The sequence below is a fragment of the Neoarius graeffei genome, chromosome 12 (genome assembly GCF_027579695.1).
Source record: "Neoarius graeffei isolate fNeoGra1 chromosome 12, fNeoGra1.pri, whole genome shotgun sequence".
Taxonomy (NCBI): domain Eukaryota; kingdom Metazoa; phylum Chordata; class Actinopteri; order Siluriformes; family Ariidae; genus Neoarius; species Neoarius graeffei.
The window spans coordinates 41,360,894-41,374,644 of NC_083580.1; the positions used below are offsets into that span (position 1 = coordinate 41,360,894).

Below are 13,751 nucleotides of genomic sequence, written 5' to 3' on the forward strand. Positions count from 1 at the left end.
TTCTCTTTATCTACATTTAGGACTTATGTGAAAATCTGATGTTGTTTTAGGTCATATTTATGCAGAAATATAGAAAATTCTAAAGGGTTCACAAACTTTCAAGCACCACTATAGATTGGTTGCTCTAAATTGTGGGCCAGTCATGTCCTATGATGGATTCCAGCCTTGCACCGTGTTCCTGGAGTTGTTGTTCCACCATGACCCTGACCAGGATAAAGTGATTACTGAAGAAAAATGAATGAACAAATGAATGAATTGCACTTGTAAAACCAGTATTGACCCTCTGTTGTCAAGCGCTTCACTGGCGAAGCTCAACAGGTTTAGAATGAGTAGGTCATATATTTAGATAAATATCTTCAAGTTTATCATATAAGCATGATCAACATATTGACAAACTTTATACTTTACACTTTCCTATGTACCTACTGCCAAATAATATTATAGTTTTTAAATTACCTAAATTAGATGAAACATAAAACTTGTCACCTTACTCAGTCACATCGGAGCTGGAGCACTGAGCGCCTATTTGCACATTCATAAAAGACTATTCACATGGTAACGGCATGATAATCACTTTCACTCTTGGTTTTGATTGGTTTCTCTTTTGCGGTGGGAACAGCCACCGTAAACAGGATAAAACCTGTCAGACATAGTTCAGGTTATTTGGAGGTAAGACTTGTTGCGAGATGGCACGCGAGTTTTATGTGCTTCAGATGATTCAGGACAGTGAATCAATTCATGATTTAGGACGGTGATTCAATTCAATCTTGAGAACTGTGACACTGATGAGCGGTGCCTTTTTAAAATTTTTTATTTATTTATTTTTTAACTTCAACTCAATCCAGCCAAAGATCAACTTAAGTGTAAATATTTCTTCTATTTCTTATGAGTAGATCTGTTGGTATGTGTGCGCTGTAGTACATACACAGGAAAACTGACTGAGCAGTTTTTCCAGAGTTAAAAGTATTTTCCTCAAAAATACTTAATTTTGTTCAGCCTTGAGTTTAGAGAGTAAACTTTGCAGTTGGAGTGGGAGCAAAATTACAGAGTAATTGAGTAACATTGTAGGTTGTGGCTCTGAACGGTGTAAAATAGCACAAGAGTTAATTTCAAGATACACTGAATAGAGTCATACCAAAATAAAGTCCAATGCCAGATAAATGAAGCTGTTATACAAAGTAGTTTTAGAATTGTGTTGGAATGCGTGAACAAACATTGCTTTACCCATTGTGACTTGACCTGATGGGACTAAGAGTTGGCAGTGGGAGGGGTTTTCACTCTTCCCATTGAATAGAATGGAAATTTTTACCCTTCTCATTGAATACCCCTCCCACTGCCAACCCTTTATCCCAAAACAATAGAACATACTTTTTTTTGATGGCCAGTTAATTGTCCAAATCAATGGAGCAGATTTAAGTTTTTGTGCTTGATACATTCTTAAGACTGAACAGAATCACCTCAAGTGATCAAAACGGCTCATCACAATGGATAAGGTAATGCTTTTTCACACATTCCACCATAGTTCTAAAACTGCTTTTTTCAACAGCTTCATTTATCCTTTTTTTTTAAAGTACACTCATGATATACATACTACATGGATATTATTGTAGCTGAACTTGTGTTGAATACAAAAGAAGTCATATGACTTCAAAGTACTGCTTAGATTTGATGAAACTGACAAAATCAGAGCATGCCAAAATCATTAGAGTGCCAGAAAATACCCTCAGACCCCAGAGGGTTAACATTGCTTTTTGTTATACATTTCATAATTACAAGAGGGTGGTACTCTTTTGCTGCCTACATATAATAAGCATTTTGCATTTCACTTACTACAAGGCTGGGTGTACAAATACAGATGAGTATTTCTTGTCTTCCTCACTACAAAGTCAGAAAGATTACTACCTCAGACAATTTTTTGCAATATATTTTGTAGTTTATTTAGATGCAACATATAAATTAACTACAGACATAATGTACATATGTAGCAATATTTTTAGTTTCTCCAAAGTCTATGTTTAATTGTGTACTGTGTATCTTAAAAGGTACTGACTGCAAAGTCATCTGAAATTTTCAAAATTTATTGTGCATGACATTTTCCTATGTCTCGCAAGAACAAGATCACGTGGACGAGATGTGATCATTTTGACATGCTGAGGGTCGCTTTTCTCTGTTTTAGGACTGTTTTCCTACCTCTTGAGGTAAACCGCATGGCCCTACAGAAATAGCATTACTTAGGATAACTATGGAACTGCGTCACACCAAGATGGTGATGTGCGGAAAACATTGTGACAATTAAAAATTTAGATTACAACAGCAGATCATGTTATATCCAAAAGCTGAAACATGCAGGCATCACAGATCCATATAACTTACCCTCAATATGCCCACTCCCCCCCCCCCCGCCTCTTTCTCTGTCTGTGTGTGGGTGGGTGGGTGCACGGGTGTGTTCATCGCTTCGGATGGTTTAAATGCAGAGGAGGGATTTTACTGTGCTTGAGTGTACATGTGACAAAAATAAAAGGCTTCTTCTTAATTTACCCACTGTAAACACTTTAATTTGTGGGGGAACAGAGGAACTAGAAGCAGGATTCAGAACAGGTGAATTCTTTTATTTTTGACACTTTTCAGTGATGACTAATACGTCCACACACACAGACACACACGCGCGCGCACGGGGGGTGACGCAGCTCTCTGTCGTTCCTGGCTGTCTGAAAGAAACACAGGTTAATAGACAGCCAGTAATTTGGCACAGGTGCACCTCATCACATGGTACCTGGTGGTTCAACCTGCCTCCTCGCCATTCACAGCCGATGCTCAACCATGCCCCTGCTGCCACATAACCCCACTGCCTGACTCAGGCTGGGGAGCCATCCGGCTTTCAGCTGACACCTCTGCCTGGCAGGAGAGGTAATCTGCCACCACCATCTGTGCCCCCAGCCTGTGTACCACCTTGAATTTAAAGGGCTGAAGGGACAGATACCAATGAGTGATCCACGCATTGGCATCCTTGATGCAGTGGAGCCACTGGAGCGGGGCATAGTTGGAACAGAGGATGAATGGGCATCCTAGCAGGTAGTACTGGAGGGTGAGGACCACCCACTTGATGGCCAGACACTCCTCCTCCATCATGCTGTACTTTTACTCTCACGTGGAAAGCTTGCAGCTGATGTACAGCACAGAACACTCCCCCCCCCCCACCTGGGACAAAATGGCCTCCAGTCCTCTGTCTGATGCATCAGTCTGTAAAACAAAAAGGGAGAGAAGAGTCAGGAGAATGCAAAAGCAGGCCCCCACACTAAACCACCTTGACTTGAGCAGAAGCTCATTTGCATGGCTCTATCCACTGGACCAGATCTGGCGCCCCCTTTTTAGTGAGGTCCGTCAGTGGGCTGGTGATGTCTAAAAAGTTAAGCGTGAACTGCCTATAATAGTCAGCCAGCCCCAGGAACCGCCTCACCCCCTTTTTGGTCTTGGGTCATGCACCTGCCCATGACCCAAGTGGAAGCTCATATTGTACTTCCACCTGTCCAATTGCGCAATTCTTCGGGTTTGCTGTGAGCCCAGCATGCTTCAGCGACCTCAGAACTGCCCCAAGATGCTGTAAATGCCACTTAATCATTTATAGTAATTGTCATAATAAATTTATACAGCACCTCTCAAAACCCAAGGTCGCTTTACAATTACAGGAAAAAGAAAGTCCACCAAATAAAGGTCAGGATGTCATTCCAATGGTGTAGTAACCACAGTCCCACCAAAAGGTGTACAAAGGTCTTACACTGGCCTCCGGTCCCAGCTCTGCCCTCTCCGGAACTACTGTTGCCAGAGCCATAGGAACCTCCTCTCTCCAAAGTTTTAGGAGATTGATGTGGTAAATTTGATGCGTCTCCCCCATCTGGCCATTTGACCTCCCCAATTCACCGTGTGACCTCAAAGGGCCCTTGCCACTTGGCGAGCAATTTTGAACTTGAGGTGGGCAGTAAAATGAGGACTTTATCTCCCTGTGCAAATTCCCTTATCTATGCCCCTCTGCTGTACAGGCAAGCTAGATATTCTTGGGCCTGTAGCAAATTCTCCTGGGTTATGTGAATCAGTGTGTGGAGTTTTGCTCTCAGGTCAAGAATGCACTGAATTTCATTTTTGCTTTGAGAAGGCCCCTCCTCCCAATTTTCTCTCATCATGTCTAGGACACCACGGGGCTTGCACCCATACAGTAATTCAAATGGGGGAAAACCTAGTGGAGGTTTGTCAGACCTTGCGCACTGCAAACAGAGGGTCAAGCCACATGCCCCAATTTTTACCATCCCCATGAATGAACTTACGAATCATGTTCTTAAAGGAAAACTCTGGAGTGAAATGCTTTTTAGGTCTATTTTCGCATTATTGGGAGTGCATACGTTAAGTTGCTACCACAATCACGTCAATCGGATGTGTTTTGAGAAAATTCGTTTTTTGTGATTTCAATTGGAAAGCACTAACATGGCAGTGCCTGGGGCATGTCTTTTTGCTGATACAAAATGCTAGTTTTAAAACCATTGTAAAGCTCAAAACAACATGACAGTTCTGTGGAAGTGAGTAGAGGGTTCCTACAAACAAAACGAGGTGTCTCTAGCTCTGCAAGTGCACGGATAGAGTGTGTAGAAGAGTAAATACAAAGCCAGTGACCTTACCTGAAGTTGGGCTTCCTCAGACGCCATATTCAGTGGACAGTCCGTAAAAGTCGAGTGCTGAGTGCAGAGCCCATTGTGCATTTCCAGCGGGATGGGCTCTGCACTCAACACTCGACTTTTACGGACTGTCCACTGAAGATGGCGTCTGAGGAAGCCCAACTTAAGGTAAGGTCACTGGCTTTGTATTTACTCTTCTACACACTCTATCCATATACTTGCAGAGCTAGAGACACCTCGTTTTGTTTGTAGGAACCCTCTACTCACTTCCACAGAACTATCATGTTGTTTTGAGCTTTGCAATGATTTTAAAACTAGCGTTTTGTATCGGCAAAAAGACATGCCCCAGGCACTGCCGTGTTAGCGCTTTCCGGTTGAAATCACAAAACACGAATTTTCTCAAAACACATCCGATTGACGTGATTGTGGTAGCAACTCAACGTATACACTCCCAATAATGCGAAAATAGACCTAAAAAGCATTTCACTCTGGAGTTTTCCTTTAAGTGTTTGGTTAAATCATTTGACCAGCCTGTCCATTTGTGGATGATAAACAGTAGTACGAATCGATTTAATTCCCAATAATTTGTGCAGTGTATGTGGCATAAAAAGTAGTACCTTGATCAGTCAGGATTTTTTTGGAATCCCGACTCGGGAGATAACTCCAAAGAGTGCCTCTGCAACACTGCATGCTGAGATATTGTGGAATGGATATCATATTGCATAGTCCGCTATGACTAATACAAAGCGATACCCACATGTAGATTGATCTAATGACCCAATGAGATCCATGCCAATTCTTTCAAAGGGGATCTTCATCAATGGCAGTGAGTGCAGTGGTGCTTTTGGTGTGGCCGCTGGGATTTACCAGCTGGCATTCACAACACACTGCACACCACCTGCAGACATCGGCGTGAATCCCTGGCCAATAGAAATGGGCCATGAAAAACAATTTCATGTTTTATCCTGCCCCAAATGTCTAGCCATAGGATTATGATGAGCCGCATAGAATAAACATTTCCTGTGGCTCTTCAGGACCAACAACTGTGTCATCTTTAGTTTGAGTGTCCTTCGTCACTCAGTACAGCCCATCCTCAATAATACAAAAGTACGGCAAGGAAAGCACAATGCTAGGCTGGAGAATTTGGCCATCAATTACATTCATTTGGTCAAAAGTGTGTCTCAGACTCATCACGTGCCTGCTCCAATGGGAAGTCCCCTAAGGGATTTCTCCAAGGGGGAGGGCTCTCCCCACCATGTCATCATGATGCGGTGTTGACACGGAAGACCCTGGGACTGCCTCCCCAGCTAATGTTGCAGTGGGAATCCCCTGTGATGTGCTGCTGCAGGACCTACCCATTACTATTTGGTTCATTAATGTTTTAAACATTGGCCAATTTGTTCCCAGGATCAGCAGATGAGTGAGGCTCAGACTAACCACCGCCTAGATGCTATGTTTTATTCCCCGGAAGTGAATAGTGACAGGCATTTGCGGATATCACCATGCACACACTTAACCTTCACCAAACATGCATTTTCCAGTGCTCTGCATTGAGTCAGGCTTTGATGTATGGAGGTCTGATTACAACCCGAATCCACCAAAGCCTAATGTGCAACTCCTCGAATACTCAACTATACGCCCCTGCTTGATCAGGGGAAGCCTGAGGTGCATCAGAGACACGAATCAGTAACCCTGCCTCCTTGTGGAAGCACTGATTACCTTCGTCTTCCCTCCACACCTACAGACCTGCCCAAGCTCACTCTTGGTTCTGGTGGGTATGGAGGAGTTCATCTGTAGAGAGAGGGTGTTAATGGTGGCATGGAAGGAGAAGGGAGAGTAGAAACATAAGGATAGGCACAAGTGTCAGGAGTGGGTTTCAGGGGAATTAGCCCCCCCATTTCTGTGGGGGTAGGGGAGGGGTGAGGAGAGAGAGAAGGAGAAAGCAAAATTGGGGGGGGAAAGAAGTTGTAACAGAGCCTGCTTCCAAAAACACTGTCAGATGATCCTTGGCCAGCTGGACCACCTCCTCCAGCAATGTTGTTTGGTGACACCGGATCCCTGCTGACATCCCATTCGGCAGCTAGGCAACATACTGGTCCAGTGTCACTCGCTTGATGATGGATTTCATGTCACACCGGCCAGCAACTACTGTTGGTAGGCATCCCGGAGTTGTTGGGCAAACAGGGGGCTCGCTTCACCATAAGCCAGTGAGTGGAAGCGTTGGCGCTGCACTTCTGGGCTGTGGCTGACCCACTGTAGGATGGCTCGCTTCAGGTGGGGGTACTCCAGACTGTTGCTGGTCGGGAGCTGTCGAGTTGCAAGCCGGGCTTCCCCTGACAGGAGTGGCAGTAGGTGAGCCGCCCACCGTGAGGTTGGCCACGAGCTGGGGTTCCGCAGCACGCTCGAACAGCTCGATGAAGGCATCAGGGTCATTCTGCAGTCCCATCTTCACCAGCTGGACAGGCATACTAGCTGCAGGAATGACAGCTGGACCAGCTGCAGACTGGATCCAGCTCCTTATCACCTGCCGGTCCTCTGCCTGGACTCTGAGTAGAACCTGGAAGCACTAGCCCTGATCCACACACTGCAAAAACTAGCCATCCTAATATAAGGAAAAACATAATAAATTTGAGAACATTTAGACTATAATCAAGTGAAATAATCTGCCAGTGCAGTAAGATAATTACACTTGGTAAGATTTCTTGAAAGAAGAAAAAATATATAGGCATTAGACAAGTGAGAAATATCTTAAAACAAGTGGTTAAACACTCATTTCAAGCTCTTCATTAAGTTAAATAAACTCAAAATTAGCCTGTAAGTTCTTCTTTGATTGCTGTTTCTTTCTAATTTTGAAAGAAAAGATCTTAAAACAGGAGCAACTAAACAAGATGAATCGTCTGAATTCAAGAATTGTTTTTAGGTTTTCTGTCTTAAAATAAAACAAAGCATTTACACTAAATGAAATCAAGCACAGTATCCTCTTCAACAATATTTATTTGAATTGCTTCTTCAAATAGCAACAAATGCTTGAAACATTGCGCACACAAATGTGCAAAAAGTTATAATGCAATTAATGACATACATTGTACACTATGTCATCAATATTTAACTAAAGTAAGCATGTGATTGTTACTGGGAGGTCTTGAAACAAGTTTTCACAACTAAAAATGGTTGTGAAAGATTGAATGTGATCTCAAACAGTGTTGCAGTGATATAATTTGTCCTAATATGCATTTAAAGTAACTAATTTTATGATTTAGCAACTTAGGAAGAAATAAAAGACATATTCTCAAAACAAGATTAATAATTTTACACAATCTGCTATTGCTTAGCATATCACTCTCAAAACAAGATTAAAAAGTTTTTTTGTCTGAATATAAGATTGTAAGATTTGGTTAGATAGCCAGTTTTTGCAGTGCAGATAGCACGACAAGGGCATGCTGCTGGTGCTGTAGGTCGTTGGCAAGTGTTTGGAGGAGCTCACGGACTGGTTTGGATCCCATGGCAGCATTCATTCCGCAGTCCTGGGTTTCGGCACCACTGTAACAACACTAACTTGTGGGGGAAACAGAGGAACTGGAAGCAGGCTTCAGAACAGGCGAGTTCTTTTATTTTTGACACTTTTAGTGACAACTAATACGTCTTCTTGCACACACGCACATGGAGTGACACGGCTCACTCTCTCTCATTCCTGGCTGTCTGAAAGACACACAGGTTAATAGACAGCCAGTAATTTGACACAGGTGCACCTCATTGCATGTTACCTGCTGGTTCAACCTGCCTCCTCACCATCCACAGCCGACGCTCAACCACATCCCCGTTGCCACATCCACAGATGTATTTATTCCACTTGAAAAGTATACAGCAAACCAGCTACCGGATTTGGGATACTAAGACATCCTGAACTATTTAGTATTTGGGATTTCTAAATACACTGGAGAGCTGCTAAATGCAGTCAGAAGTACAGATGCCTGCTAGTGTCTTGAGGTAGGTTTTGTGCATGCCGGAATGTTATAGGAAATTTCCGATAAAGAAAGACACCTTATGACAATGGTAAGCTCAAACACTGACTTCTAATAGTACTAAATATGCCATGGCCTAGATGTAGAATAATTTATGGCATTCAGCCTCGTCTACATTATCGGTACATAAACATGTTGCTAGTGTAGCAACACGCATTAGGTCTAATAAAATATACTGTGTCCAAAGCCCACGTCCAGAAATACATTTTAATGTTGCACAGAGCTTTCACACTAACCTGACATAAAACGTTCTCCACACACACGGGAATCCTTTGTTGGCTTCCCATTTAACTGCAGCTCACCCTTTTTCTCATCTTTCTAGGATCTCCGGGAAGCGGTGAAAAGTGAAACCAGGCTTATCTTCATGCTTGTTATTACACTACCGGTCTCTGGTATTGTTCTTTCAGATGTAACTTCAAGTTTCTGTCGATGTTTACTGAATTGGGCTTACATTCAGTAATTGGGTGATGTAGCTTACAGCAGATTATGGTCACTGACAGGGCCGTAACCAGGATTTTTCAAATACCGAGGTCAAACATTGCGATACATCTTATTTGCCAAAAGAAAAATGTCCTAATATGGTGACTTTTCATACATTTTGGAAACGAGTCAAAATCACAAGCCCAACAAGATGAACATGTAGGTGAACATGTTTATTTTAACAATTTCAAAACTGCACGATCACAAAAGTATTTTGTGTGTGTGGGTGAGTGAGTGAGTGAGTGAGTGAGTGAGAATGAGTGAGTGAGAATAGTGAGAGTGAGTGACAACGCAATCTAGCCGAGCCTGAATGGACTTCAATTGCTTTTTAAAAAATATATGCCCTTTTCAATAGCAAAATACTAGACGGTTATTGGACAAAACCGACTAAAACGCGACTGAGCCTCACTGGAGATGGGAGTGAATAAGAGGGGCGGGACAAGACTTCCCGAGAGGAGGCTCATCTCCAGCTGGTGATCGGAGGAGGAGCTGTGAACGCGGCTGGGCTCTTCATGATTGACAGAAAGCAGTCAGAGGCGGTACATCATGTTGTAAATAAAATGTGAACATAAGTTTGCTACCCGTTTTCATTTCCGTTCGAAAATACAATCAATGATCAAAACAATAGTGTCTTGTGTTCACGTTAGCCTATAGTCTGGTAAGTTAGCAAAATAGCTCAAGTCTCGTCAGTTGCCAATAACTTCATAAACAACAGGTCACGACTGTCCAGCCTTTTCTGATCTGAAACGCACCAAATCAAATCGAGACGAGAGAGAATAAAAGAGTTTGTGCCGCCTGGAAAACGAAAATCCTATCTAGCTAAGTGGCTTCGACTGCTGTTGCTTGAAATGCTAATTTAAATTGCACTGTTAATGATCATAAGCATTCCGGACTGGCAAAATTAACTCCCCTTCTTCCCTCTTTCTTTTTCTCTCACTTGTTGACTTTCCAGAGCTGAGTTTGGTTTGTTTTAGTGTAGTAGACTTCTTCATCTTATGTCAATTTTCAGATTCCACGACTAATTGACAGACTGCCTGGCTGCGGAGTCGGACCTTGATGAGAACACTTCTCAGCTCTTGTGTATCCCGTGGTGCTGAGCTGACTATCGCGAGGCTGCCGAATATGAAATGTTTCCAATGTCGGATATTTCAGCTTCGTTTAAAAATGATTATGTGGACTTTATTTTTAGACAAACAAATGAGAACAGGGGGATGCAAGCTGAATTTAGAATTTTCCACCGATCAAAGTCAGAACGATTTTCATCATATATTAATTTCACATTTCTGAGTGAAAAAAAAAACACCGTGGGAAAAAAATGCCGAGGACATGACCTCGGTGTCCTCAATGGTAGTTACGGCCCTGGTCACTGAACTGCTGGTTGTCCAGGTGGTGCTCTGAAAACAATGTGGGCTTTACAGATAATTGGAGTAGTTTTGAGGCCAAGGCTGGCCTGTTAGAGTGGGACGGTATCCATCCCACTTGGGAAGGTGCTGCTCTCATTTTTGCAGCATAGCTCAGTCTCAGAACAGGCCTAGTTAATGTTTGACAATCCAGAGCCAAGGCCAGGGAGCAGATGAACAGGCTAAACAGACTGTCCACTGGCTGACAGGGGCCTTCCTGTGTCGGGTTCGCACCCCCTGTCTGTGTGGGTTTCCTCTGGGTGCCCTGGTTTCCCCCATGGTTCAAAGACATAGAGATTAGATAAAAATACCCAGCAACTGGGTTTGCTCAAGTGAGTGCATACTTAGTGCAAAGCCCAGAAAGATTGGAGAGAGTTGCATCAGGAAGGACATCTGGTATAAAAATGTCAAAGGGGTTGAAAATCAATTGGGGCTTTGTCCTGTATACGTACTTCCCGTCACTATCTGATCTATGACAAATTTAATTATATTGAAACTGTTCACTGTGCTATACAAAAAAGTAGAACTACTGTTTGCTCTAATCAAATTAATATAAAATCTGATCATACTGACTATAGCCACTGCCAGCACCTTTAATCTAAAAAGGTAGGCTCATGAAATATTAGCTTGTGTCTGAAGTGCTAACTTGATGCACTTACTGATCAGGAGTTGAATGTACTGTGCTTGTCTGAAACTAAGCCAAATGAATATATAGCATTAAATGAAGCTCGTCCTCCTGGATAGTTTTACACCTGCCTTGTCTAACTGGTAGACAAGGCATTGCAGTTATTTATAATGATTATATAGATGTGATACAAAAACCTGGGTTATAAATTCAATATGTTTGAAGTTCTCAAAAAAACCCCATCAATTCTGTTATTTATTTACAGGCCCATATTCTGAGTTTCTTTCTGAATTTGCAGATTTCATCTCAGGCCTGGTTATTTCTTTAGGCAATTTTAGTTGTTAGAGATATCGGAATGTCATAGGACCTACTCATAATGGTGGTCACTCATGATCTAATACTAACATTTGGGTTAAATATAGTCACCCTTCCACAGCCTGAAGCTACCTCAGATCATTCTTATTCAGTATAGCCTCGGTCACAACCGGCCATACATGCTCCTACGGCCGGTCTACGTGCAAAAAACGCAAAGAAACGCATGGAGGATGCGCGTGTGACGTGCTGATTTTCGAGCCGTAGACTGGCCGCAGAGGTTCTTTGTCATGTCAAACAAACTCTACGGGCGCTTACGTTTTTTTCAGGTTGCAAGACAAACTTATGGCCTCATGTGTCTTCCATACGGTCGATGTGCATCTTTCGTACGATTTGCTGGTGTCAGGTTTGGGCAAAATGTCAATTTTTTTCGTACGTCGCACTTGCAGGCTCCGTATGTGTGTCGTGCACCCCACATACATAATTAGTGCGGCCAACGCACGTTCAGATATTTCGTATGTCATCCATGCGTGTCAAGTAAGTCGGCCGTGCATTGGCCGTATGGCGAGAGGGCGTCAATCGCACGAAAACTCGGGTATATGTGTCAGCCTCTAGCTGTGTGGGGATCTTATTTTTATTTTTGCTGTGACGGTTTGCTGTGATTTATTTGGGTTGCTGTGATTTTGGTGTGTTCACATAATTGGTTGATTGCAGTGATTTCACTGTGTGCTGCTAATTGACTGCTACCTACACTGATCTTGTATTTGCGGCTCTCTAATTGCTTAGATGGATCAGCTGTTTGGACAATTATTACCTGACCTATTGAAGCACTTGAAAGACGAAGGGGTGGGGTATAAAAAGGGGACCTTTTCAGTATTAAGGAGGAGTTCAACAGGGCATGAAATCGTTAAGAGGTGCCCGTGGATGGTGTGAGGCCAGTAACGGCCCCCGCCGGGGACGTAGACTTCTCGGAGTCGGGTTGTTTGGGAATGCAGCCCAAAAAGGGGACGTGGACTTCTCGGAGTCGGGTTGTTTGGGAATGCAGCCCAAAAAGGGGACGTGGACTTCTCGGAGTCGGGTTGTTTGGGAATGCAGCCCAAAAAGGGGACGTGGACTTCTCGGAGTCGGGTTGTTTGGGAATGCAGCCCAAAAAGGGGACGTGGATTTCTCGGAGTTGGGTTGTTTGGGAATGCAGTCCAAAGAGGGGACGTGGATTTCTCGGAGTTGGGTTGTTTGGGAATGCAGTCCAAAGAGGGGACGTGGATTTCTCGGAGTTGGGTTGCTTGGGAATGCAGCCCAAAGAGGGGATCGGACGCCGCAGCAGATGCGTAGTTACCAGTGGAAGATCAGCGGGCAGATTGAAGGAAGGAAGGAATGAACGAACAAACAAAGTTTTTCTCTGCCTGCGCTGTTTCCCTGATTTGCTGCCTTCTTTTGAGGTGCGTCGGCTGCCAACGGGAATCTGGAGTCAACTGTACTTAATTCAACGCTCGCTAATGACAGGGTAAAGGGATGTAAGACTTCTCCTTCCCTGCTGTTTTTGCCTTGTTGTGTATGTCGGCATTGTTTGTTGCTTTCTCTTTTATTGCCCAAGGTGTGCGCTGACTCCGGGCGAGCTATAGACGTTTTTGGGAATCCCCCGCTGCTACCTGGACGCTGGAGCTGTGACGTCACGCGCAGGGCTTCCCTGCGCATTAGGCTTCCCCACGATTTCAGCGCTTCTGGGACTGGGATTCCTCTTTGCGCGGACTGCGCACTGCTGAGACGGGACAATTTTATTTTTTTCTTTCTTTGTAGCTTGGTGCTATTTTTAAAGGATAATTTAGTTATCTATTTACTAAATAAAGCATGCATATTTTTTAAGCTTCTGTTTTTGTGATCCTTCTGTGTCCTGGGCATTTGCTGTTAAAGGGTTAAAAAGTGCCTTACGACCGACATATAAAGCTGCAGGGGTGCCTACGGCCATTTGTACACGTAGGCTTTGATTGAGAGAAAACCCAATTTCATTTAATTTCAACGCTTCAATTCAATATGCCAAAGGGAAGAGGATAGAAAAGGTGTCGGAGACGGAGGAGAGAGAGACAGCGGCAGAGAGGGAGGAGAGAGAGCGAGAGAGAGAGAGAACAAGGAGCAGTGAGGAGGAGGATGAAGACCACGACAGTGGCCAGGAGTTTGAGATGAAGTCTTTGCGGAGGGATTGCCATTTTCACAGTGAGAAACCAAAGTATGCTGAAATACATATATATAA

General features: G+C 43.5%; 1 protein-coding gene across 1 annotated transcript in view; it reads left to right on the forward strand.

The window, feature by feature from the left end:
* nsg2 (neuronal vesicle trafficking associated 2) overlaps nt 1-13,751 on the forward strand; it is a 154,090-nt gene that overhangs the window by 11,607 nt on the left and 128,732 nt on the right. The window lies entirely within an intron of this gene.